Source organism: Podarcis erhardii (genome assembly GCF_964252035.2).
Source record: "Podarcis erhardii genome assembly, chromosome: 10".
Classification (NCBI taxonomy): Eukaryota; Metazoa; Chordata; class Lepidosauria; order Squamata; family Lacertidae; genus Podarcis; species Podarcis erhardii.
This window is the reverse complement of record NC_138500.1, coordinates 51,522,057-51,549,116: the sequence shown is the minus strand read 5'-3', so window position 1 is coordinate 51,549,116 and position 27,060 is coordinate 51,522,057. Positions and strand designations below refer to the sequence as shown.

Below are 27,060 nucleotides of genomic sequence, written 5' to 3'. Positions count from 1 at the left end.
CATATGCCTTTGCAAAGTATAGTTGTTGTATAGGTATCAGACGAAAGAACCTAAGGCAAGGATTCCCGGAATAATACCTTGTTTCGCCCTGCTGGGCTTTGTCAGCCTTGCATACTCATATTTTGTATCACATGTTCCATGTCTCTGATATGTTAAGATCTTTTGTATCTTTCGTCTGATACCTGTGTGCAGCAACTGCATAGCAAAGGCATATGTGAAAAGAAGTATGTTTATATGATGTATAAAGAAGTCATATAGTTAAACACAGCCAGTTACGTGTGTGTTACTGTTAGTTGGATTTACGTAACTATAGGTTTGATAGTGTCGTGTGAGTTCCTGAGACAGTCTGCATTACTGTCCCAGCTCGGCTAGTTGGTTTTCTTGCCTCTAACCTCTCTTTCCTGTTGGGGGAAGCAGAGCAACAGCCAGCCCAGGCCACGCAGTCCAGAAAGCATCACACATGTCCGTGCATTGCTGGGCTCTCATGACACATGCTAGCACCACCTCTGCTGCTCTGCAGCATTTGTGCAGGCAGAGAGGACGTGAGCTCCCCAGTGAACCCTACTCTGCACTGCCAAGCTCAAGAGCAATGGGACATGGTTGCCCTGTCCCCAGCATTCTTGTAAGTTCCAATGTAGTTTCCATGCATTGAATGGTATGTAGGGGGACTGCGACAACGTGTCTTGGGCCAGCTCTAGAGAGAAGTCTCACCTAGAACCCTTCCAGACATCTATTTCATATAGTGACGGCATTAAAAAATATATAAAACAATATGAACTCGCATTAGCATTCAGGTTTACCAGCCTGTCTGCTGTGTGTGACTTCTAGGCCATGGTCACAGGGAATCTGCAGCCAGCAGTAGAAACACAATTAATTTTCAATTGCATCCTATAAGCATATTTTCACTGCCCCTTACTAATACGGATCTGTAGGCATATTAACAACTTGATGGCAGACACTGATAGGTGGTAGAAATCCTTAGTACAGCCTTTTCAAACTGGTTATTCATACAGCATGTGACAGGTTAGGAAAATACCTGCTTTTCAGGGGTTTCGAATTGTGTGGTGCTTGCAGATTTGCTGCTGAAGGTGTGCATGTTTCTCTTTAAGGTAACAGATGTTCATTTGCCGGATGTTCCCTTGAGCATATAATATTTTTCCTTTGCACCCTTAACATTAGTTTTGGACTCGTCTAACATGCTAGCGCAGCAGTTCCTTATGAACCAAGGTACTTTGCAACTCAAATTTGCAGCTGCTCTGTCACGTTAAGCTGCAGAATCTGTGTTTCCTGTTGACGTATATTCCTATTAAAGTCTTTCCAGAGAATAATAGAAAAAGAAACCTCCACACATAGGACAATTAATCCTTCTTCTACGTCTAATCAGATTGTGAAATGGTGATACTCTAAGGTGTCTCCTCCAAAGCTGCTTGAAGTCCTCCAGCCCTGTAGATCAGCCTTCACAGCAGCTAATTAAGTTTTCTTCCTGCTACCATTGAAAGCGTCAGTCAGACATAATTAAAACTGAATAGCAGATGACAGCAATGGCATTTGTCAGAATCATCCAGTGGTTCAAATACCAGTTCTGACAGAAATGTCAAACTGATAGCATTCCTATCTTCCCAGTGCTAGACGAAAAGAGCTGGGGAAACATCTCTAATAAATGCCTGGCTGATAGCCTTTGGGGAACACCAAGGCGCCACATCCTATACATGAAATTCCCTTGCATACCAAACCTCTCCTCTCTATGGGCTGCTTTTTGTTTCATTTCCTCCTATCAGAGTGTCTTGAAGCTAAGAAAATGTTGCTCATTTCTCTGGGATTCCTAGGTTCCCATTCACCGATGTGTGTTCGTCACCTGATGACGACATCAAAAGATATGCACACTTCTGTGTTTGAGCAAACAGAATCAAAGGTTTTCAAGCCCACTCTCTTGAGCTCTGCCTGTTCAATCTTCATTTTAACATTTTCTTCGAAAACATCCAAGGAAGTTGCGTGAGTGGGGAAAGATATCCAACCTGAGGGTTGCTTTCCTTTTTTGCATAACCTTCCGAAATCCACATATCAATGGTGTGTTGGGGGCAAGAGGGAGAAGCAATGAAGGCAAATTTTACCTTTGTACAGTAGCCTAGCTTGTGTACACACGCGCGCGCGCACACACACACACACACACACACACACACACACACACTGTATACTTTATCCAGACAAGCAAGAGGCATTATCAAAGGACACCTTCCCACCAGGTGACAACATTTGGGAAACACTTGGGGGAAGGTGTGTGGCCTGGGGAGTGTTCTGAAGGTCAGGCAGAGAGGTCTGGAAGGCTTGAGGTTCCACACCCCTAAAGCAGGAGAGCACATGCTTCTGCTATGTTAAAGGACGCCATGCAGCGCCAGGCACAAAAAAGAGCTTTTGTGCTCTCTCAGCTTTGCTTCCTGGGCAGGGCATCCTTGGCACACCAGCTCTGGGACTGGTATGGATGCCCTTTCTCACTGCTTCGTGGAAGGCAGGCTGGATAGCGGTGGGTAACACAACTTTTGAGCATACATGACTTTGATGTAGACACACTGCCGTTGGAACCGAACTCCAGCGTAAGATGCAGGCATACTGTACAGAAGACCAGTTCTGCCACATGCGTTGGGCCCAATATAATTTGAGAAAATCCCATGGGTGTCCTGGTGGCCATGAAATACCAAGTCACTCCAAACGAGGCATCCCCAAATCCTAAACCTCCGGTTTCCTCAACATCACCTGCAAACCCAGCTCTGCCATCTCGGACCAGGAGATAGGCAGTGGGTGGTATGTTACAGAACCCTAATTCTGTCTCAAATTCCCACTCAACAGTACTCTTGGACAGGACACTTAATTAGGGGGATGCTATCCTAATAAACCACAGCTGTTTCTCCCTCTTACCCTTCAAGTTATGCCTGGTACTGCACTGAAAACCCTGAGGACATTTATACCTTCCCCTTCATTCAACCAGATTTCTATTATACAGACATACTGCATGTTTCCATGGGATCTCCTGCCTCAAGGGATCTCCTCTTCAAGTTAATCTCTTGAAAAGGAGACTTTTATATAAGATTATATGGTGTTGTGTTTAAAAGCACAATGAATACCACTAAGTGGGGTTTGTTTATTTATTTGCATTATGCCCAGCTTCTCAGCAAGTTCCCAGGGTGGTTTAGCAAGCCAAGGGTCAATTGTGCTATATTTATCTTCTCCCATTCTCTTGTTGATGACGTATGTCCTCAGTGAATTCAATGAAATCAATGCCAGTGATGTCAGATTAGCAGCCTGAGTAAGTACCGTGAACCCCAACCATTGATGCCAGTTTTAAAAAATACTTCAGGTTATTTTCTATTATACCAATATGTTTTATTGTGATTGTATTAACATACTGTTTTAAGCCACTTTAGGATATTGTCTAGGTAAAAGCTAAGGGACCCCTGGATGTTTAAGTCCAGTCAGAATCGACTATGGGGTGTGGCACTCATCTCTGCTTTCAGGCCGAGCTTTCCAGGTCATGTGGCCAGCATGACTAAACAGCTTCTGTTGCAACAGAACACCATGACAGAAACCAGAGCTCATGGAAACGCCGTTTGCCTTCCCGCTGCAGCAGAACCTGTTTATCTAATTGCACTGGCAGGCTTTCGAACTGCCAGGTTGGCAGAAGCTGCGACAAAACAGGGGGAACTCACCCCATTACACAGACTCAAACTGCTGACCTTAGGTTAGCAAGTCCAAGAGGCTCAGTGGTTTAGACCACTGCGCCACTGGTGTCCCATTGTCTAGGAATGTTTTAAACAAAATCAGTAACTACCAGTTCTAACTGAAATGTGATACAGTGGTACCTCTGGTTGCGAACGGGATCCGTTCCGGAGGCCCATTCGCAACATGAAAAGAGCGCAACCCACAGCGGTGCGTCTGCTCATGCACATGTCATGATTCGATGCTTCTATGCATGCGCGTAACATCATTTTCTGCTCCTGCGCATGCGCAAGTGGCAAAACCCAGAAGTAACCCTTTCCGGTACTTCTGGGTCGCCGCGGGACATAACCTGAAAGAACGTAACATGAAGCAAATGTAACATGAGGTATGACTGCATAGGTAAACTCTTTCCTTGCACTCTCACTTGAGTTCCTACCCCATACCATGAAGTTACTTCAACCACAATCTATATAACTTAAGAAGACCAAGGGCAAGTCAAGCAGTGAATGATGCACTCTTCATGATGGCATCATCTCACACCTCATCGTCTCTATGTGAATAATTCAGCATTTGCCCTCTCTTAATCTAACTGTGTTTAGGCCCAATGCACATGAGCAAACAGTGGCATAAAGGGGGGTGTAAATGGCTGTCCGCAATGGCTGCTCGTCCACATGGAAAGCCAGCCTGTAGCATGTAGCTCAAAACACAGATCTGGTCATTTGCCTCTACTCCACTGCTACACATTCAAATTGTTACATTGATCGTTCACTCTGATAAGGAACTTGTCCATGCAAAATGGCACGTCAGCACCAGGGGGATTTTATACAACCTTTTGATCTGTCCTAGCCCTTTACTTTGTAACTGGAATATTTCAAAAATAAATACTCCTTTCTTATGTGATTCCATTCCATCCTGTAATTACCCACAATTATAAAATCTAGGTTTGCTTTCTTTACTTCCCTTGCCCCTTATTTTCTTTCCTTGTTGCCCTCTAAAGTACTTAGAAAGAAGTATGTATGTCTGAAAGTACTGTCTTTCTCAGAGAAATAGTTGGAGGGATCGTGCTCAGCATTTGTGGCAGTGCAGTGATGGAATTAACATATTTCAATAGTGGTATTTCAAATAGCCCAGTCTGGACTGCAACATTTTCCAGAGGAAAGGTGAGACCAAAGGTCACACTCCCTATCAACTCTTCCATCAGGCTGCAGAAGAGATTCCATTTTTTCTTTCCACAAATAACTTTGCAGTTTCTCATTTTCAGATCCCAGCTGTGCCTCGCTATTCTGTTTCCCTCCAGTAAGGCAGTCTGCTTCATTAGGTTGTAGTTGCATTACTTTGTTTTTAACATACATACTTGGTTTATATTATAACGGGCCATTAGCGGAGGCCATTTTTATTTAGCTAATAAAAAAGATCATAGGCATGTCCTCATTCTACACTTGCACTTTTGTCAGCTGGGGAAAACTTGTGGAGCGAACTGCTCCCTACGTAACACTTCTCAACATTAGGCAGAATCAGAAATGAGGCAGCAACTATCCTATTTCACCCCATGTGGCATCAAACATGCAGTTTCGATTGGCATGTTTAGATCTGTGGGAACTCTTGCTACATCCTTTTCAAGTGGAAACCTCAACTGCTTATGACACATTCCCTATACAGTGGTACCTCGGGTTAAGTACTTAATTCGTTCCGGAGGTCCGTTCTTAACCTGAAACTGTTCTTAACCTGAAGCACCACTTTAGCTAATAGGGCCTCCTGCTGCTGCTGTGCCGCTGCTGTGTGATTTCTGTTCTCATCCTGAAGCAAAGTTCTTAACCCGAGGTAATATTTTTGGGTTAGCGGAATCTGTAACCTGAAGTGTATGTAACCCGAGGTACCACTGTATAACAAAGTTACAACCAACGTGGAAGGATGCTATTGTCTTGGCCCTCACCGCCGGACATAGAACTCAAACTTGCAGCCCTATTTCTTCCAAAAAAAAAAAAAAAAAAAACCTCACACACAGAAACGTGTGAATGGCTACATAAGCAAGGTGAGGGTTACAAGGCACAGCAAGTGAAATGCATGGCTAAGTGCAAGCTAAGACATTGGAACACAGCTCTTAACACAGCAAATGGCTAGAGACTTGGGAGTGGGCAAGCAAATGGGCACTCCTTCAAGCAGTGCTATTTTTCTACAGAAAGAGGTGCCGGAAAAAGGCCTGCCTTCAAATGAGTTGAGCCAATGGGGTTTATTTGCATTGGCATCTCCATTTCCTAGGTGACAGAGGTGGAATCAGCACTGACTCCCGGTCACCTCTCCAGAAGGGGAGGGCTCCTCAATGACAGGAGGAGCTAGCGGAAGCAGTTCGACTCTAGGAGGTGTCTGGCTAGAGGCATCCTATATCACAAGAGCAAAACACTTCTCTGTCACCTGCCTGGAGCCCTCTTCTCAATCCAACTCCTTACTCCTAGCTCACCAGTTCAGACAATTCTTGGGGTCCCCTTTTTGGCTCCCCCATCTACTAGAACCCCCCAAGGTCTTCCAGCTACAACTCTCTGAACTTCAGCAGGGGCCGATGTGTTTGAACCATTTGGCATCACAGCACTACTGCAATGCACTCTACGTGGGGCTACCTTTGAAGGTGACCCGGAAACTACAATCAATCCGGAATGTGGCAGCTAGACTGGTGACTGGGAGCGGCTGCCGAGACCATATAACACTGGTCCTGAAAAACCTACATTGGCTCCCAGTATGTTTCCAAGCACAATTCAAAGTGTTGGTGCTGACCGTTAAAGCCCTAAACAGCCTCAGCCCAGTAAACCTGAAGGAGCATCTCCACCCCCAACATTCTGCCCAGACACTGAGGTCCAGCTTTGAGGGCCTTCTGGCAGTTCCCTCCCTGCGAGAAGTGGGGTTACAGGGAACCAGGCAGAGGGCCTTCTCGGTAGTGGCGCCTGCCCTGTGGAACACCCTCCCATCAGATGTCAAGGAAATAAACAACTATCTGACTTTTAGAAGACATCTGAAGGCAGCCCTGTTAAGGGAAGCTTTTAACATTTGGTGTTTTATTGTGTTTTTAATATTCTGTTGGAAGCCGCCCAGAGTGGCTGGGGAAACCCAGCCAGATGGGTGGGGTATAATTTAATCATCATCATCAACATCACCATCATCATCAACATTATACTGTCAAGGAGAGCAACAAGGTGAGGAAAACTAACATTTTTTCCTTGGATGACCTCCATTTCCCTCTCCACAGCAGTCTGCATGCCCAAATAAACCAACCGGAGGTTTACGGAAGGGTTTTTTGTTTCAGGGACAAGGCCATGTTCAAAGCATAGTCCCCTGAAGAGGAAATTGGCAGGCAGGCTTACACATGAGCCATGTTACATAGCTTTGCAGAATACCTGGTTATCACCAAAATAATTTCAAACAGTTTTCTTCAAGGAAAAGAAGAAAATAATTATTTTTTTACAGAACCACAACCAAATCCCCCAGATAAAATAGAGGGCTTAAAAAAAACAATTCATTGTATTTTACTAAAGCATGCTGCCGTTCAATTAACATAGTAATCACCTATTAATCCTGAGCTGGTGTGAAATTACTTTATAATAAACACTATGGAGTTCTGACTTTCAATTAATTTTTACATGCTGTGCTTAAATCAGATTACCTCTACCCCACCCTTTTGACCACACAACATGATTCCTTCCCTATAATGCAGCGGAGGATTAATTTGCATGGAGCATATCTGTACATATTTGCAAATAAATGCAAAGACAGGCATTATACCATATTTGCACTGCTCACTATGTCACCTTTAATAGAGATTCTGGAAGACTATTAACCTCTGTGGTTTTTCAGTGCTAAAGGATATTGTGATTATTATTATTTTTAAGTGTTCATCCAAAAAAAAAAAAAGGCTGTGCAAAATGACAAGATTATGCAATCAAGAGGTGGCAGTTTTGAGCACATGATGGTATACTGTATATCATGTTTCCAGAAACTTAAAGAATGAAATGGGAACTTCCACAGTCATACATATAGTTGTGGCTTTGCTGCAGTACTTATCCTAAGGTGGCTCCAGATTTTGCTCTCTGAACCAGGCCTGGGCAGACCTTAGCTGAGGTCTGGGGTTCTCGTTCTTGGCATGGCAACCTAAGTCCATGTAGCCAGCAGCCCCCTACCTCTGCAGGGGCCTGCCCTGACCCATACCACCATTGCTTCTGCACCAGAGCAAACATTTAAAAAAGTAACATTTTTAATATTATGGGGTTTTTAAAATAAATAAATCTGAATTTGTTAGCCACTAGTATAGGACAAAATGACAATTGAGTGTTTGAGATTAAACTTGTGTGTAGTATTCAATTAACTTTTACTCCACTGAAATTAATGGTCCTAACTTAGCCATGCCCATTAATTTCCTGAGGAAAACATAGTTGAATACCACTCAAATATGTAAACAAACAAAGACGGATAACATTTTGTTCTCCATCCTGTTGGAAATGAAACGATTTGCTACGAACAGCTGATAATGGCTACAAAGTTTCACACTTCATACCATCATCACAGACTGGAAATTGATGCTATGGTAGCTGAGGTCATATTCCTTTGCCACATTTGTAAGTTGCATTAAACATCTCTGTGCCATTATTTTTCATAGATAGATAGATCGAGAGATCGAGAGATAGATCGATAGATAGATAGATAGATAGATAGATAGATAGATAGATAGATAGACTGGTACATCAGTGTAATGGGTGGGGAACAGAAGAGAAGGCCTTCTTGACTACCACAAGACTGTGTTTCATTAACAAGAGAGTAATGAGGATAACATTGGTTTCTGAAACAGATAGTGGCATCATCTATGACCTGATCCAAGGCTTCATTGCTTATAATAGTCTGTGGAAAACTGAATTATGTGGAACAGGTTATGAGAACATTGATAAAAACTGTTAATTCTGTTAGAGTCAGGGGCCTTTTGGCATCATTTGTTCCAAAGCTTGCTTGAGTAGCCTGACTCTAGATTATCCTGCTCCTGTCTTTGTTGTGCAGCATTTCCCCCTATATTTTATTTAGGATCATAGCATAAAACTCTCAAATGCAAATATGGAATTCCATGTCATTCCTCTTAAAGTTTGCCGTGACATCTCACATATGAAGCATGATTTATTTATTTTTTAGAGAAAAAAGAGAGTATGTCTTTTTCATTGTGCTTACAGCAGGGATGGCCAACTCCCAAGAGATTTTGATCTACTCACAGAATTAAAAACTAGCAGTGATCTACCCCCTTTTGGGGGGGGGGGTTCAGGTCAAAGTTTATGGCAGCAAAAGTTGTTGAGCTTCTTTGGGGGGAGCCAGTAATCTACCACAAATGTTCAGTGATCTACCTGTTGGACGTGCCTGGCTTACAGTATCCTTCCAGCAGTGCGACTGGAGCATGAGAGGCAGAAGAGCACTGAATTTGGGCATCACACAGGGCACCACTGATTGGAATGAGTCTAAGTGCTTCAGCTGAATGCGTGAAAAGTCCCCCTTCGGACATACCCACTCAACACAGGAAGTTGTGGTGCAGTCAGCCAGGAAGGGCTATTGGTGGTGGAGCTGGCACCAACAACACTTAGACTGCCCCCCTCAATTTCCCCCACATGTTCTCTGCTTGAACAGGGCAAGATTGGTCACACATGGGTCCACCCACCATATATCTGCAACAACAATGGAACTTGTGGCCCTCAAGATGCTGTTGGATGTCTATCAGCCCAAACCAGAATGGCTGAGGGTCAGGGATGATAAGACTTCAAGTTCAAAAACAAACAGAGAGCCTCAGCTTCCCCGTACCTATCTAAAAAGTGAAGCTATAGATGCATCTCCTGTTCTTAGCTTTCTGGACTAGACACATTTTTCTGCACTCTTTGACAATGCCAATCCTGTTTGACAATGTGCGGTTTGTTGAGAAGCATCCACACCCATTCAAAATTTGCCACTATTGGCCACTTGCGACTAACTAAAGATGCCCAGGCACCAAGATGGCGCCTGATGTCTCCACCATCAGGAGGTGTGTGCCTGGGGATCCTTGGATCTTGACTGTTTTCATACACTAACAGCACATCCTGTAGAATTCTATCCATGATATTTTCTCTGCACAATCAGAACGAATTTCAGGAACCAGAAAGTTGTATTGAAAAATGTGACTTTAGGGCCATCTGGCCCCAAACCTATGCATTCCGTTTTGGCTACTGTAACTTTGGTTTAAGGAGCCATTTGACGTCTAGCTTATATATCTGAGTTTCTAGCACTGTCCACACCCACTAATTTCTTGCTACTGGGAAGCTTCATGTCCACAGAATGGAAGAACTCCAACCTCTAATAAAATAAAGATCCTATTTGCTTTCACCAAGATTATATTCTGTGACAATAACGGGCATAATGTTGGTTAAACTTGGAGTGAAGCTATAACCTTCACAGGGACTTTTGCTCCAGCTGTGTTCAGGTGCTTCATAATGACTTCAGAAGACTGTGCCGACTCATTTCAGATGATGACTACATAACTATTCATTTACACTTAATGAGTTTATCCCACCAGGTATAGGATGAACTCTAAACAAATACTGCCACTGAATCACATATGTCAATAAATCTGAGCACTAAACTGATTCTGGGTAGCAAAGGTAATGATGAAAAGAGAGGGGAGAAAGCTGTCTCTAATTAATGAAAATGCCCTTTGTATTTTCTAATGGCTCCAACATTAATTTGAAAATGGCTTTCTCTGCAATAATTTACAGACAAGCACTTCATAATGGAGAAACAATTCAAATTGATGTGCACTTGAATGGTGATGATCTGATTAACTTTATTAGATTCTTGTTGATTCTACAGCCCAGATGAAGTGTACCATTTTTCATAGATTTCATACCTTGCGATTTTAAGTTTTTACATTATCAGTCTTCAGGCTTCACTTGCTGCTGAAGGTCTTTGCTCTGGGACATCCTTTGGCTGTGAATGGACAGAACTAAGATCCTAGGGACTGATTTCATTTGTCTCCTTCCATTAATTCCAAATATATGTTCTTTTCCACCTTGGAGGAGCACTTGATTAAATTTAGCACAAGAATTCACATAGTCATGGTGCTGTGGGCTGTAATTGAAATGCTCGAGAGGCGCAACTCAAAATAAAAACTAAAGCCCACCAGGAGATAGGCACTGCGTTGGTATCCAGTTCAAGAAGCTGCAGTTTGAACCCTGTCAGGCTTGCAGCCTTCAAATAATAATGTTTTGTTCTTGAGAAACAGACAAATCTTTGAGGTACAAGTGAGTCATGAAAGAAAGAAAGTTTAGAAAGCAGAACCTGGGAAACTCTCTATGCCTGTGTTTTGAACTGTTCAAAACACTGGTATCCATTTCTGATAAAAAGGTGCAAGGTTTGTCATAGGGCCTGGTACATACAATAAAGTTTACAGACCATATTGCAAAGGGGTAAAACGGGAACACAAATACTGAACAAATCTCTCTCTTGCTTCATATCCATCCTAATTTTAATATACTTTTACAGTATCCCCACTAATATCATCATTAATTTCAGTGGAACATTAGTAAAATACCCAATGGATTGTGTGCTAACTTCCTTTTCAGCAGTCTTTTAATAGACTCTATTAGTCCCACTGTAGGGGGAATCATAGGCATATTGAATAAGTCCGTAATCCGAAGCATGCTTATGGGGAGGTAAACGCTGCAAAACTCAGTAGGGTTTTCATGGGAATAAAGCAACATTGTACTAAACACAGAGAATCAAGGAAGACCCATGGTTGGCTTTAGGCAATAAGCTCCACTTTGAAGGGAATTATTCTAAACTGACATCTCTTTCTCTTGTTAGGCCATGTCTTTGATTGCAAGGGTTTCAAAGCAGTCAAAAAAGATGTGCATCTTCACTCACCATGCTATTAATTTATGGAACTCACTACTACAAGATGGCCATCAGTTGATACTTATTTTTGAGATTAGACAAATTAATAGAGAATGAGACAATCAATGGCTGCCAATCACATTAGCTATATGCACTTCCCAGTTCAGAGGCACTACGGAAATGAATAACAGAGGCTGGGAAGCGACTACAAGAGAGAACTATTGGTTCCCAGAGGACCTTCTGGTTGACCACAGTGGGACACAGAATGCTGGACCGATGGACCATTAGTCTCATCCAGCAGAGATTTTGTTTTGTATCTTAGATGCATTTCAGCTTTGTATTCTGCATTATTGCGTTCTTCCCCAAACCAGCATGGATTTAGGATGGTGTGGGCAGTTTTCCTGCACAGGGGGTGAAAATTAAGAAGATCCATAATTGAGAAGATCAATTAAAAAGGTAAAGGGACCCCTGACCATTAGGTCCAGTCGTGGCCAACTCTGGGGTTGCGGCGCTCATCTCGCTTTATTGGCCAAGGGAGCCGGTGTACAGCTTCTGGGTCATGTGGCCAGCATGACTAAGCCACTTCTGGCGAACCAGAGCAGCACACGGAAACGCCGTTTACCTTCCCACTAGAGCGGTACCTATTTATCTACTTGCACTTTGATGTGCTTTTGAACTGCTAGGTTGGCAGGAGCAGGGACCAAGTAACGGGAGCTCACCCCATTGCGGGGATTCAAACCACCAACCTTCTGATCAGCAAGTCCTAGGCTCCGTGGTTTAACCCACAGCGCCACCCACGTCCCAAGAAGATCAATTAGGGGGTGCCAAATTTTGTACTCACACAGGGCTGCATAGTATGAAAGATTACCCAAATCCACCCCCTGCTGTTGGCAAATTCTGTGTTACAAAGATGTCTGCAAACGTGACAAGAAGGCTGCCAACGTTAAGCCCACCGTATGGAAATCCCTTGCAGACAATCACAGTGCCTGGAGGCAGTCAGGTTGTGCATCCACAGCAGTGACCAAAGGAGGAATGACTGCTGGGAAGAACGCAGACAGAAGAAAATTCATGGTGCACCTGCAGCAGCAAAGCTGGACACCTTCATCTGCCCTACCTGTCATAAAACATGTCTCTCCTGTATCAGACTCAGCAGGCACTGTAACCTCCCAATGGTTTGACTTGACCCCCGAAGGCGCACTCCTCCATTCTCTGTTGATACAAACGGATGCCAGCAACAGAACAGACTGATATGGGGGGTGGGCTCTTGCCAGCACATAACTCCAGTGCTAAAAAGCTTGCACTGGCTGCTCATATGTGACTCGGTCAGGTTTCATGTAGTAGTTTAGAAGGCCCTAAACAACTTGGGTCCAGGATACCTTAAGTGCTGTCTGACTCATTGTATCCCTGTCTGATCAGTGAGATGCTCAGAGAAGACACTGCTAATAGTATCCTGCGGCTCAAATGCATAGTTCGTAGACACCAGCAGCTGCATATTCAGTCGCATGGGCCCTATTTTATGGAACTCCCAACCAGCTGAGGTCAAACAGGCCTCTTCCCTGTTGAATTTCCATCAGCTGCTGAAGCCTCTTTTATATCAGTAGGCATTTTAACTGATTTCACAGTTTTAACTGATTTTTATCTTCATTGCTTTGACTAGCAACTGATTAGGGACTACTGCAATTAAGCAGGATACAGATTGCCAAAATGTTTCTTAGAAAAAGAAAGCAAGCTATCTCAGTAGTGCCCTTTCATCACGAGAAGAATTAGGATGCCGAAATAAGGCTATACTTCCTTTTAGTATGTCGAGTCCACAGTTTTCATGGGCCTATCCAGGGCTTATTTCCTAACCTCTGCATACCCTCCGAGTTTTCTGTATCTTTTCCAAATGCTGGCATATCTCCAGTTAATGCTGGACACCATTAATCTAATCAGAAGGGTCTTGTTTTCCCCTCGGGTTAAAGCAGCATTACATTTGTGGCCCAAGCTGCGAAAACAGGGGAAATGCAAACCCATGACATACTTTAAAATCTATCAGCCACAGGGATCCATGCAAACAAATCTGATTGAAGAATGTCATTAAGTCACTTTCATATTGAACATCTCAGCTCTGCTGGGTTTTTATTTATTTTTTTGTTAATTTCAAGCTCATCATCATTGGCACCCTACTTACAACCCCTTTCCTTTGCTATGTATAAACTTAGACATAAACTACTCCTTCTTTGTCTGTTGCCTATGTTCCCATATATATTTGGGGGAAATGATCCCCAAATGCGCCAAAGCCATTCATATTTTTGCATGGAAATTACTTGAAACCAGTGGACTACCTTCACCTGTAATTTTATAAAATTATGATGCTCTAAGGGCAATCCTTATTCAGATTGGAGCCAAAAGCATATTTTTTATGGCAATGTTATGATACACAAAATATGCCACCTTCAGAAAATAAGGAGAACATGATGAAAGTGCTGCCAATCTTAACTAATACAGTGAAAATGCACCATTATGGTGGAATACATTAAGCCTCCAGGGCTCAGAATAGTAGCAACTAAATTGGTAATGTGTTTCTCCCCTTCACCCCTTGGATTTAGAATATCTCCTTAGACTTGATGTGGATTTTGCACATTGTAGGATACATTTTCAGATGTACATTTAAACATTTAGTGTAAACACAACAACCATAGCTTTTCATACAGGAACACCCGTAAATGAGGTATAATTGGCTTCCATTTCCTTTTTTCAGCCTTAGTAAAAAATAAGAATAATCTGGAATTGCTGCTAATTTGTGAGATGCAACTTGGAACTATTCAGTCAGAGAATTATCGCACTGGAATGCACAAAATGGCTATCCTGTTCACCCTTCCATTTAAGGCAAGACCATACACTGCAAGAGCCACCTGTGAACTATCACAATACAGCTGCAGAAGTTCATCACACAGTAACTATTGCAGATATTAATATCCTGCAGTTTGAAGCAACTGGATACAGAAGAACTACCTCCTTTTGGAAATAAAACATTGTCCAGACACATTAAAATATTATTCAAACTTTACTTGCAGGACTCTTGAAAACGTAACAAAAGCATCAAACGATGCATCTAAAACATCTCTACAATGTCTTGTGCTGCCCAACACAGGGTCAGGATCTTCTCAGAAATAAATGATAATTCAAAAAATCTACACTATGTCTTTCCACCATTCCAGTCTCTCTTGGAGAGCCATTTACATCCTTTAGTTCTCTGTGGCATTCAGAGAAAGACTAAAGCCACCACCATTTCAAGATGACAGTTTTGCATTTCAATACCTTTGTCACCTGACCTAAAGTTACAAAAGTCACATGTTAGCTAGCAGAAAAAAACAATTAGTTATCAACTCAGCAAGAGCTCAGAGAGCTGCGCTTTGGCTTCAATGGAATCTCTTCACATTAAACCTTTTCATCAATGAACAGACATTCCCATTTCAGTGTCAAATTAACCAATTATGCTTAACAGTAACTACAGCTGTGAATGATTCTGAACTAGTCTTAAACTGCAATGGAACAGATATGTATCCAAGATTTAGGGTCAGGATACCCTGGGGCATGAGGATTTGGTGGCGGTGGCCAGGGTGGGTGGGCATGAGGCTCCTGATGCACTTCTCATGGGCTGTCTACACAACCATCACACATAGTGCAAACAGTTCATCTTTACTTGCAAACCTGGCTACACTGGCCAGCATTTCAGTAATGAGCATTTATAAGATTATGTGCCAGGAAAAAGGTATGTCCTTCAATGAATTGTGTGTGTGTGAGAGAGAGCATTATTGTGATCAGATCTTAGCATTCAAACATGTCATTGTATACAACTGAGCTAAATCACGTGCGCTAAATGGGCATCGAAACCATGCACCATCTATGGAGAGTGGTTTGGGGAAGGATGCTTTCAAGATGAACAAAAGAAAGGCGATTGTCCTTATTGACCAAGGTGGAGGCATGTGTTTGATTCTAATTGTGTATATTGCCGTATTCAAGAGGGCACTCAAGACCTCAGGGGTCTGAATAGCCAATTAATAGGAATACAGCATCATTTTGAGCCCTAGGCAGACATCTGAATGTACACATTTTGACTTAAAGTGGGGAGGTGGGTTGGGCATGTACACCAGCCCTACTCCCCATGTCCAGCTCCTCTTATGGCACTTGTGTGTGGAGTGCAAAGGTCTGAAGTGAAATTCCTACTATATTCTGCTACAACGTGAAGAGAATCCTTTCTGTGGTTGCTCCCCAGTTGTAAGCACATGCACAAACTTGCTTCCAGGACATACGTTCAACCCAACTCCTATATATTGACTTGGGAGATGCATTTGTGAATTCAAGGCTTCCCACACAAGCATGGAGGGATCCATTTTCTATTTCAAACTGCAGGTGTCCATAGGAACTGCAAAAGCATCCTGTTCTTAATTGTTAGAACTCCTATCAGCCCTGGCAGCATGACCAATGGTCAGGGATGATGGGAGTTGTAGCACACAACATCTAAGAGGCACCACCTCTGCATCCCCTATTCTAGATTCTTTCTGGGCAAAATGGAGACTTTTGAGCCAAGGTGATCATACAGAGAGCCAACACTGAGGTGAACAGGTGCCTGACTATGTTCTATGGCAGGTACTATTTCCCCATTGTTTGATTTATTTACTGCCTTTAGATCTCCCCTTTTTCCTCCAAGGAGGTCAAGCTGGCATACATGGTTCTTGCCCTCCTCGTTTAATCCTCACAACAACCATGTGAGGTAGGCTAGGCTGATCTCCCAGGGTTCCACCCCACCAGCCACAGTGAGCCCTAGCCATCCCTGGTTAGCACTTATTCAGCCTTCAGAAAGTTTAATTTTAAGAGGGATACATGCAGGACATAGAAAGGCTGTAACATCCAACTATTAGCCAGTGCTGTTTAGTCACTGCCCTCTATTATAATGAATGCAAGTGTCTCCCATTGTTTTCTTCCATGAACAGAGTAGAAGGCAATACATGAAAGCACTTGGATGAGTGAAATTTCTTTTTTTCACTTATACAGAAGACAGGCTTTTAAAGGCAGGAAATATTTACTGATGCAAATGGAGCTGGGGGGAATGCATTAGAATGCACAACAAAGTACAAATTGGTATTTATGACAATTTATACGTATTTCAGTAAAAATTAATCAAGACAACTCTGTGATTATAGTTTCCATGCTCTTAAATGGAACATGAAATGGAAATAACATATGCATTAAAATTCATTTCTAAGTGCTATATGGAAATTTATGCATGATGTGGGGAAACTTCTTCCTGGTATGATTGACTTTTTCTTGTAATGGAAAATAAAAACTGTTGTATTCCAACGTAGAAAAGGAGCATGACAGTAAAATGAAACCTGCTAATCTGCATCGGACCATAACAAACATTTTAACATCTGCCAAACATAGTAAATATATCATCCATGTGAGATGCTGAAATGTGCAAGGAAGCATTTGGGGATAAAAATAAGAATGCAAATGATTTTAAAAAAAACACAATATGGTAACAATCACATTAATCCAAACTTCAGAGCAAACATCTAATGCTTTATGAAAGGGATTTCAGCTCATAAGAGGTTTAACTTGATTGTTCAAAAAAAGCAAAAAACGACAGGCAGGCAGGAAAGGAAAAGGGTTGCATTTCAAGACTTGGAAATCTGTTATTGAGGCTTTTAAAGGTATACACTCTGGCTTCTCTAGATATAATCTTAGCAGCAACAATAGTCTAAGACTAAATTTCTTCTACCTTGAACCTAAGACTTGATCTGTTAGCAAATGGTAGTGACTATTGGTTGATGTGACAATACCACAAAATGCAAAATTTCCACTTCTAATTAGGATTTTATAGCAACTCTATGCACCATGGGTGGGGAATCTGTTCCCCTCCAGAAGCTGTTGGACTGTAACTCCCATCATCCTTCACCATTGGCAATGCTAGCTAGGGCTGCTGGGAATTGGAGCCACCTCTCCCCTTTGATCCTGCAGGCAATCGAACCCTCTTGTGGAGGGGATGTACTGCTGGCATCCTCTCCAACATAGCATGCCCTGCTAGCTCTATCTAAGCCCAAATATATGAAAAGGGTCGCACACATGTGTAGTAAAACTGCAAGTCACAGGCACACATTTCTAGACTTGTAGACTCTTTGGCATTTGAAGATCAGGCTGGCCTTGGTATGCTCAGAAACTGCTGAAGGCGGCTTTGATTTGAAGGCTTTGAAGCCAGTGACCCCTCAGAGCCAGTTTTCACATGCATGCTCATTGCTTGTTGAATGACTTCCAAGATGTAAATGAAGCAACAGATTAATTGCTGCAAACAGAACCTCCTCAGCATCTAATGTCAATGCTCTTCTGTGGCAATGCACCTTACAGCAGCAGTAGATGTGTTCCTGAGACTCAGCGTGTGGGTAGGCATTTTAAATGGCTTATTCCCACTGATACCAAAGAGATGAAATCTGTTTTACATGCAAGTGCTCTAATCTAAGAACTTTGCTTTAGATCTGAAGACAAGTGAATGGCTCTCAGTTTCAGAGAGAAGAGGACAGATTGGGAATATAGGAGGCAAATCACATTGGTTTGGGTCTTACCTTAAACGAGCAGATGGAAGTTCAAGGGTGGAAAGTTTCCCATCCCTTTCTCATCTCTGCCGCTGCCTGAACCAAAAAAACATCTCTGGAGATAGCCCCTTGTGAACAATGTTCATGGCAGGTATCCCTGGGGAGATGAAGATAATTCAGAATCGGAGGGAGCCACCTGATTTTGTGCAAAGAAAGTTCCCAATGTAACTGATGTTTAAGGGGGGGAGGGACAAGAAAGAAAGAAAACCCCCAATGTAATATAATTCAGAGCAGCCGTATTTGCAGGAATGGAAGTATAAAGATTCTTTTCAAACAACTGAATGCTGTAATTGTTGACTATCTTTAATTAATATGGAGAAAGGCAATATAGCGCCAGGGCCCTGGGAAGCTGTTCTGCAATTGTCACAATTGATCTTTACTTAATGGTTCCACCTGAGGATTATTTATCTTTCTCCCCCTCCTGATAGTTTCCTCCCAGCTTATAAATCTCATCCAGTTATCAGTAACAGCCCCTAATTTCCTTTATAGAGGGTTTCAGTTATTCATCTGGCTCTGTTTTTCTTTTCAGTCAAATGTATTCCATTTTGGATTGAATTGCTTTTAAAATCCCTTTTGTAAGTAATAAAATGATTAAACTGTAAAACTATACCACATCTAGCTTCAAGAATTATTATTATTTTAAATGATAAAAAATGAATTAAAGTAGCAGTTGAATTTTGCCCGAGGCACTGGACTGAGTATTCAGTGAATTAACAACACAATTCTATGCACTGTGTAACCCCATTAACTTCAATGGAGTGCACTGTCTGCAAAGCAGGGTGAGGAACCCGAGGTTTTGCAGATGTTGGACCCAAATTCTCATCAGTCAATGGCCAGGGGTTATGGCAGAACCACTGAAATCCATGTAGTGGAGAACCACTGTAAACTGCATTTTTTTGCATCATAAATCATACTGTGTGAGTGAAAGCCATGTTCAGATAAATAACTATGATACAATATGTGGAAATATTATCAAGGCCATTAAAAAAAAAACTTTACTCCAGAGAACTCAAGAAACCAGGAAATTTCTTTTAATGCAGTATTTTAAAGGTTCAAATATCAGATACCTCATTTATATCAAGAATCACTGGGAGTAAGCCATCCTTTATTGACTTCCTGGCAGGATGTAGACTACCATTTGCTAAGTGGTAATTTAAATTTACCATATGTGAGGACAACTCCTTGGTAAGCCAATTGTATAAGCCAATAAACAGCCAACTATCTCAGGTTGCTGTCTTTCATCCTAGTGGCCAAGAGAATATTGCCCCGTGTTGTGTGCAGGTAAGATGATAGTCTATTTCCATCTTCTGACCTTCTATGGCAATTGTTCAAGAGACCCCGTATAAAATCTACACAGGAATGTGACATTCAGCAGTGCAGAAAATGTGCCTTTTCATACTGCATGCTTTATTTCACTCTTAGCACTTTTTATTTTTTTTCAGACTTTATACTTTGGAAAGCATAACAATTTGGAATTGTTTCAAAGCTCCTCTGATGTCCATGAGATTGTTCCAGCACTTCTCCAGAATCAATGGTTTGGGCATGGTGACCTCAGAGATGCAAGTGTACCTGCCAAGTAGTGGCGAGATATAAAGCCCTCAGCCAAGTCCCCATCTGGTACAGAGCCTACACATTGCCGCAGCTGCACCCCAGACTCCAGTTCATGTGGCAATGATTCCAGGTATGTCAGAAGGAGATTTACAAGTCTGTCTCAGCTGGAAGCCAATATGTGCAGAATTTCACATTGCTATTTGTTGCTCTCTATTCCACCACCTCCTCCTGCTTTGTCTTGCCTTTTCTAGTTTAAATATTGTATTGCAGGAGAAGCACTGAGTGAGGCAGCCCAGTTCATACACCAATTTGCTAAACAAACAAACAAACAAACAATAAATGAATAAATATACTTTTTTTTTTTTTAACAAATCTTGGCCTTTCATGGTCCAGCAACACCAGGGGTTCTACTGGCAATGATTAAGAATAATCCTGCTCACTCTTAAATCTTCAATTTGCAATTCACATAGCTCTGTTCCCCAATTTTGCATTTATTACATTTCTACATAACAATAAACAAATAAAGGTAGCTCGCATCATTTTTTGGCATGCAAAAGCAAAGGAATGGATGGAAGTGTGGTGCGAAAAATAGTTATATAACCAAATGCCTGCATAGGTAGTCCTCGTTTTTGTGATTTTTATTTACTATTGAAAATCATATAGGCGCCACATAGTCTCCAGACACACACACACACACACAGAGAAAGTTAGTTATATTTATTGATTTGGAGTTTTCTTTCCCCCCTAGGCTTCCCTATATGCAATACATAAATTCAAAATGTTCTAAGCTTAAAATACTGCAGTTTTGTGTGGTTCCTTGACCAGGATAGTGATGTAGAATAGAATGTCCTTATTTTCATCTGAGGAATGTTGGAGGGTATGCAATACAGTGTTTTCTATTTGGAATACTTATACTGTACTAAGTCAGACCACTGGTCAAGCCAGCTAGTTTTGTCTACACTGGTCGACAGCAGGTCTCTGGGGTTTTGCACAGGAGGCATTCCCAGCCCTATCTGAGGAGATGGTCTTTTGCATGCAATGCTCTATCTACCACTGAGCTCTTCTGCCAGCTACTGAGGAGTATCCATAGGCAGAGTCTGGTTAAGGTAAAGGTAAAGGGACCCCTGACCATTAGGTCCAGTCATGGCTGACTCTGGGGTTGCGGCGCTCATCTCGCTTTATTGGCCGAGGGAGTCGGTGTCATGTGGCCAGCATGACTGAGCCGCTTCTGGCGAACTAGAGCAGTGCACGGAAACGCCGTTTACCTTCCCGCCGGAGCGGTACCTATTTATCTACTTGCACTTTGATGTGCTTTTGAACTGCTAGGTGGGCAGGAGCAGGGACCAAGCAACAGGAGCTCACCTTCTGATTGGCAAGCCCTATGCTCTGTGGTTTAGACCACAGCGCTACCCGAGTCCCAGAGTCTGGTTAGTCTGGTTAGTCAGCTTTATATATTTATTCCGAGTCCAAATTTATAGTTTGCGCTTCCTTGTGAAGGTCTTGCAGCTGTAGACTAGGCTTGACCATTAATCCTATATCATCTGCATGGCTTAAATTACAAACCACTGACTTCTATTAACTTCAGCGTTCATTGACTCTAATGCCTTTGTCATTACTGCTTCTAAGGAGAGATGGGTCAGGTGCCAAATTACATCCATTTCTCACTCTCACTGTGGTTTTAAGCAAAGGTGTCAGTTTCCCATTCACTGCTAATTGATTTACTGTAAACATCCTCTGTTAGTTAATAAATTACATTGGTGTGCTATACATTACTAAGTCTTCCCACAGCACATTTCTTCCAAGGCCTCCCTTGAAAGCCTCCTTAAGGGAATCACAACAAGAGTACCAGAGATCTGTTTTTTTCCCCACTGGGACTTTCCAGTTCAGCCATTGCATTTCCACATCCTATTAAGTAGATCCTATCTTAAATATATACTGCTGATATTTCCCACCCTCCATATTCCTTTGTTGTTGACCCCATGGACTAGAGTGCACCAGGCACTCCTGTCTTCCACTGCAGTTTGGTTGAACTCAAGTTAGTCACTTCGAGAACACTGTCCAACCATCTCGTCCTCTGTCGTCCCCTTCTCCTTGTGCCCTCCATCTTTCCCAACATCAGGGTCTTTTCCAGGGAGTCTTCTCTTCTCATGAGGTGGCCAAAGTATTGGAGTCTCAGCTTCACGATCTGTCCTTCCAGTGAGCACTCAGGGCTGATTTCCTTCAGAATGGAGAGGTTTGATCTTCTTGCAGTCCATGGGACTCTCAAGAGTCTCCTCCAGCACTATAATTCAAAAGCATCAATTCTTCAGCGATCAGCCTTCTTTATGGTCCAGCTCTCACTTCCATACATCACTACTGGGAAAACCATGGCTTTAACTATACAGACCTTTGTCGGCAAGGTGATGTCTCTGCTTTTTAAGGTGCTATTTATGTTTGTCATCACTTTTCTCCCAAGAAGCAGGTGTCTTTTAATTTTGTGACTGCATATTCCCTACAGTCCAACAACTCCACTGATTCCCTTTCTTTGATGTCTGTTACATTTTAGGATACCTGAAGATACTTTTTGTTGTGTCTGTTTGTGCATCTTCTTAGCCCATCAACTTTCCTAGTCTAGCTCTACTTCATTGGTTTTAGGGCTGGGGAAGTAGAAAAACTCAGAGGCCAGTTATGGCACTCCGTGCTTTGTTTTACTAGGCAGCTGCTTTGAGCATCAACCAAGTTTTTAGGCTGGCATGCTGCAATTCTCTGCCAGGAGCATCAATGGAGGCCTGATCTATTTGGACTCATTGGAAGAATGTGCCCCTATGATGAAGGATGCAAATAATCTCTTTGTCAGGATGTGTTTTATTGTAAATATTAATGTGGAGTTAGGAAAGTTTCTATGCTTCTACTTCTCAAGCATTTACTGTACTTGGTAAATGGATGGGTGTTATAATTGCATATGAAGGGAGAGGAAGAGTATATTATTAGAAAGGTAGCCCTTTTTGTCATTGTTTGGTAATCAGAAGAGCTCAGATGGTTTTAGTGGTTTATTGTTTGTAACATACATATATGGTTCATGATAAATGTAACCCTCCATGTTATTTCAGAGCTAACTAAATTATACTTGTCCTGTGCTTGCTACAAACCCAAATGTGTCTTATTAAATGTGCTTAATAAAATATTGCTTATTGTTTATCTCAATATATTTTAATAAGTCCTTGGATTTTGGAAATTTGTAATTATTGGTGCCTTAGTCATTGCACTTCAAGCTGATTTCTGACTTCATTATGCATGCTTTCCTTTGGTGTCATATTCTTTGATTCTAAGTTACATTTGTTGGGCTCTTTTATTGCAGTTGCATGGCGCTAATGTACTTGTATAAGAGCATAGGTGGGAGTGTTTCGCTTTGATCACACATTCCTGTTATCCTTCTTGATTATCTCCATTTACATATTGTTTGACTCACTGGGATTGTGATCTGTCATTTGGTTTGGTTGCCTTCTTGCCATCCTACCTGGGTTCCAGCTTTCCTCCCCCCACCCCACTTTGCTCTGAAGAGTCTTGAATGCTTAGCAAGTGGTTCATTAAAAACTCAAATATGTGTGTTTTCTCCCATCGTAGTAGTTTTTAATTATCATTTGATATTCTGAGCTTGTTGTTTTTTCCTTGTTCATTATTGATGGATATTATGTTTTTAACTTTTTTACCCTGAAGGTAAGTTGCCTAGAAGCTATCAGGTGGCTGACAAACAAACAAACAAACAAACAAACAAACAAACAAACAAACAAACAAACAGGGTTTCTCCTTAATATTGGCAGTGTAGAATTTTTGACAGACAAACACCACAAGCAGAATTAGTATGCTTTGTTTTTTTTAACATGCTTAGTTTATCTGAGCTATGTTTATTTGGGTTCTGTGTTCCTCTAGGAAATGCCAAAATGGCCACACCCTTGACTGCTGTAATTTTCATTTTTACAACCTAGCTGAACATTTTAGAAATGCCACATGCTCAATAATCTGAAAAGGGGTCCCATAAAATCTGTTCAGAAATAGCCCATGTCACGCAGGCTGGCATCCTGTTATGCAGAAACATAACAATGTCCTTTCTCTTGAAACTGATGTAGCAATGACAGCACTGGCTGCTGTATCTGGAGCCAAAAACACCCTCCCCCAGCTTGTGGCATCATCACAGCATCTTCATCCGTGTTTGGAAAGAAATGCCTTCCAGGTATTAGGCCCTAAGGGATCAGCTCCTGGGACAAAAACTATTCCCCTTTTTCAAGTTAAAATGAACTTGTTAGCAGAGTCATTTGAATAATGCAGATGGAGGCCAGAGAGATAGGAAACCGATAATACTTTATTGGGCGAAACTGATCAGGAACATAATATGAGGGGGGAAATGAACATAGATGTTTTGCATCCCTGCTATTATGTTTCCAACACTTGTCCCATCCTTTGCTGACAGGAGAAAACTTTGGCACCTCTGACAGACATTTCTGATTTGGACTGTGCTACTCCAGAAAAGTATGACCTTTGTTTTGGCTTTATAAAATGCTCTAAACAAGCCATTGATTCATTTGAAAAGTAGATAAATAGGTACCGCTCCAGCGGGAAGGTAAACGGTGTTGCCGTGCGCTGCTCTGGTTCGCCAAAAGCGGCTTAGTCATGCTGGCCACATGACCCGGAAGCTGTACGCCGGCTCCCTCGGCCAGTAAAGCCAGATGAGCGCCACAACCCCAGAGCCGTCCCCGACTGGATCTAATGGTCAGGAGTCCCTTTACCTTTACTGACTTGGACTCAAGCCTTGAAAAGTCTATATGCACTTCAGACATAAAACATGAAAACATTCAGATGTGACTAAGCAAGACGATGTATACCTACTCTTTTGGATATGTGTTCAATCACTGACTAGAACAAACCCAGTTAGTGTCTGGCTTCAGCAAATCACAATGTACTCAGCAAGGCTTCTAAAACACCTTGCCAAATCCCTAATCCTGTTGTGGCAGCCATTTTATCCACTGCAATTGTATAAATTGTTGACCACTTTTCTATATTAGCCAAGATCATGGATACCCAGTGTGATGCTACTGAACTCCCATAAATCCTGACCACTGACCATGCTGCTTGTGGTTGATATTGGCTAAGAATGTCTGGCAATTAAAACAGGCAAACATGTTAATACAGATCCACATGTGGAAATTAAAAACTGCATAAAACCAACTCTCTTGGAATTTAAAAGCTGGTAAATAAACATGATAAATGATCTTCACAGGACAGGAAAGTAATAGCAAAGCTACCAAAAGGATAGTAATATGTAGTAGTGAATTGAAGAAGCACAGAATGGGATATGTGCATACTTTGAAGAAATGTCAAAATGGAAGAGATACAATTTTGAGGAGCAAGTGAGATTAGCAAGAAATCAATAACATCTTATTCATCCAGCCATCACATCATAACTGGACGGGGCAGATAAAGAAATACAAATGGGGATGTATGATGATAGTCATCTCCATATAAAATCAGACATCTAGAAAATCATATCTGTCTGACCCCCTCAACACTGCCTTTACAGATATCACAAAATTAGCTGGGACTAGCATTTTGCCACTGACTGCATATATTTTTAAATGTACTTGAGATACCAGCCTGCACTGTAGGGTTTACAGTGCAATGTATTTTGTGTAAGGCAGTCCTTTGATCCATTTTTGTCCATAGACTTACTTGTGAAATCAGAAAGAAAGAAACTTTCTCTTTTTTTAGAATGCACATAGAAGCTTTCAGCTTCTTTCACATTAGCATATTTCTCCCTGCTAGGTGAGTTCACTGTACTTGGACAGGTTCAAGTTATACTGAAGTTCCAATATGCATTTACTGTTATTAATATTGCACCATGCATGGAAACTGACTCCTTTTGGAACTGAAGAATTGTCCAGACCCATAAAAATATTATTCAAACTTTTACTGGCTGAACTAACTTTCTCACACAATTAAAACAGCTAACGTGCATCAAAAATATCCATACTATGTCTTGTGCTGTCCAGCACAGGCTCAGCATCTTAGAAAATATGAAATAATCCAGACAGACCTATAAGCAAAGCTCTCTCTCCACAGCCTGCATTCCAACCTTCATTGCCTTACTCTCCCTTCAGGAGAGCTTCATTTACATCTTCAATCCATGAAGTTTGGAAGACAAAGACTCAAAGGCAACTCCCTTGGGATACTTGCAACCCAATACCTTCATCATCTAAGGTTACAACACTCACATGTTAGCTACCAGAGAACAACAATCAGTAAATTAATCATTATCTCAGCAAGAGCTCAGAGTGCTCTCCTTTGCTTTAATATAACCCCGTGGAAAAGCTCCATGTTAAACCTTTTCACCAATACATATTTAGGCATTCACATTTTAAACCTTCATTAATACACATACATGTTCATTTCTGTGTGAATTAAATGAATTATGCTTCACATTTACCTCAGTACATTCTCTGCTCTGTCTTTGTGTCATCTTAGCTTTAAGTTTCTTACTCTCTAGTTTGTATTTCAACTCAGCTGAAGCCAAGCAGGTGACACAAATATCCTGTGATTGTGGTCACAGGTTGAGAAAGGAAGAAAGGCCTGAAACTGACAGTAAAGATAAGAATTATGTGAAGGAGGTCTAGAATGTGAAAAAGCATACTCTAAAGAGAGGGGTGGGACTAAGATAAGGAAGCCATACTTTTTACTTTTCTTTGTTCAATGAGACAAAGGATGAGGCAGCATTCTACTGTATATATAAGTTATGTCCCTGGTATCTGTATAGACACCTGAAATATTGACACCCTAGTTATCTGTATGGATGAAGGGTATAGACTGACTGTTGCATATTTTAATTTTAAAAAGTCATTAAGGGGCATTTTTGTAGTAGCTAATGGGCAGATCTACAGTCATGGTTTTTAACATTAAGGAAAGGTTTTGATAATGTAGATGGACACGTGGCATCCTACTTTCTACATTCGTAATGATTTATTACCTTGTCTTTTTTATTGCTTAATTTTTAATCGTTTTATGCTGCTGTATCAGTGAAACACTGATCCCATGTCCCCATGTAGCATTTTATTTTATTTTTTACTGCATCCAAACTCCGGGATAATACAAAAATGGTAATGAGAATGAGAATGATGATGATGATGATGATGATTTATACCCTGCCCATCTGGCTAGGTTTCCCCAGCCACTCTGGGCAGCTCCCAACAGAATTAAAAGCACAATAAAACACCAAACATTAAAAACTAAACAGGACTGCCTTCAGATGCCTTCTAAAAGT

General features: G+C 41.7%; 1 long non-coding RNA gene across 1 annotated transcript in view; it reads right to left on the bottom strand.

The window, feature by feature from the left end:
• The window catches only part of LOC309350886, a 111,498-nt gene that overhangs the window by 15,268 nt on the left and 69,170 nt on the right, over positions 1 to 27,060 (bottom strand). Inside the window, exon 4 of the long non-coding RNA XR_014160560.1 lies at positions 18,192 to 18,318. This is a non-coding gene — a long non-coding RNA (uncharacterized lncRNA). The remainder of the gene's footprint in view (positions 1 to 18,191; positions 18,319 to 27,060) is intronic.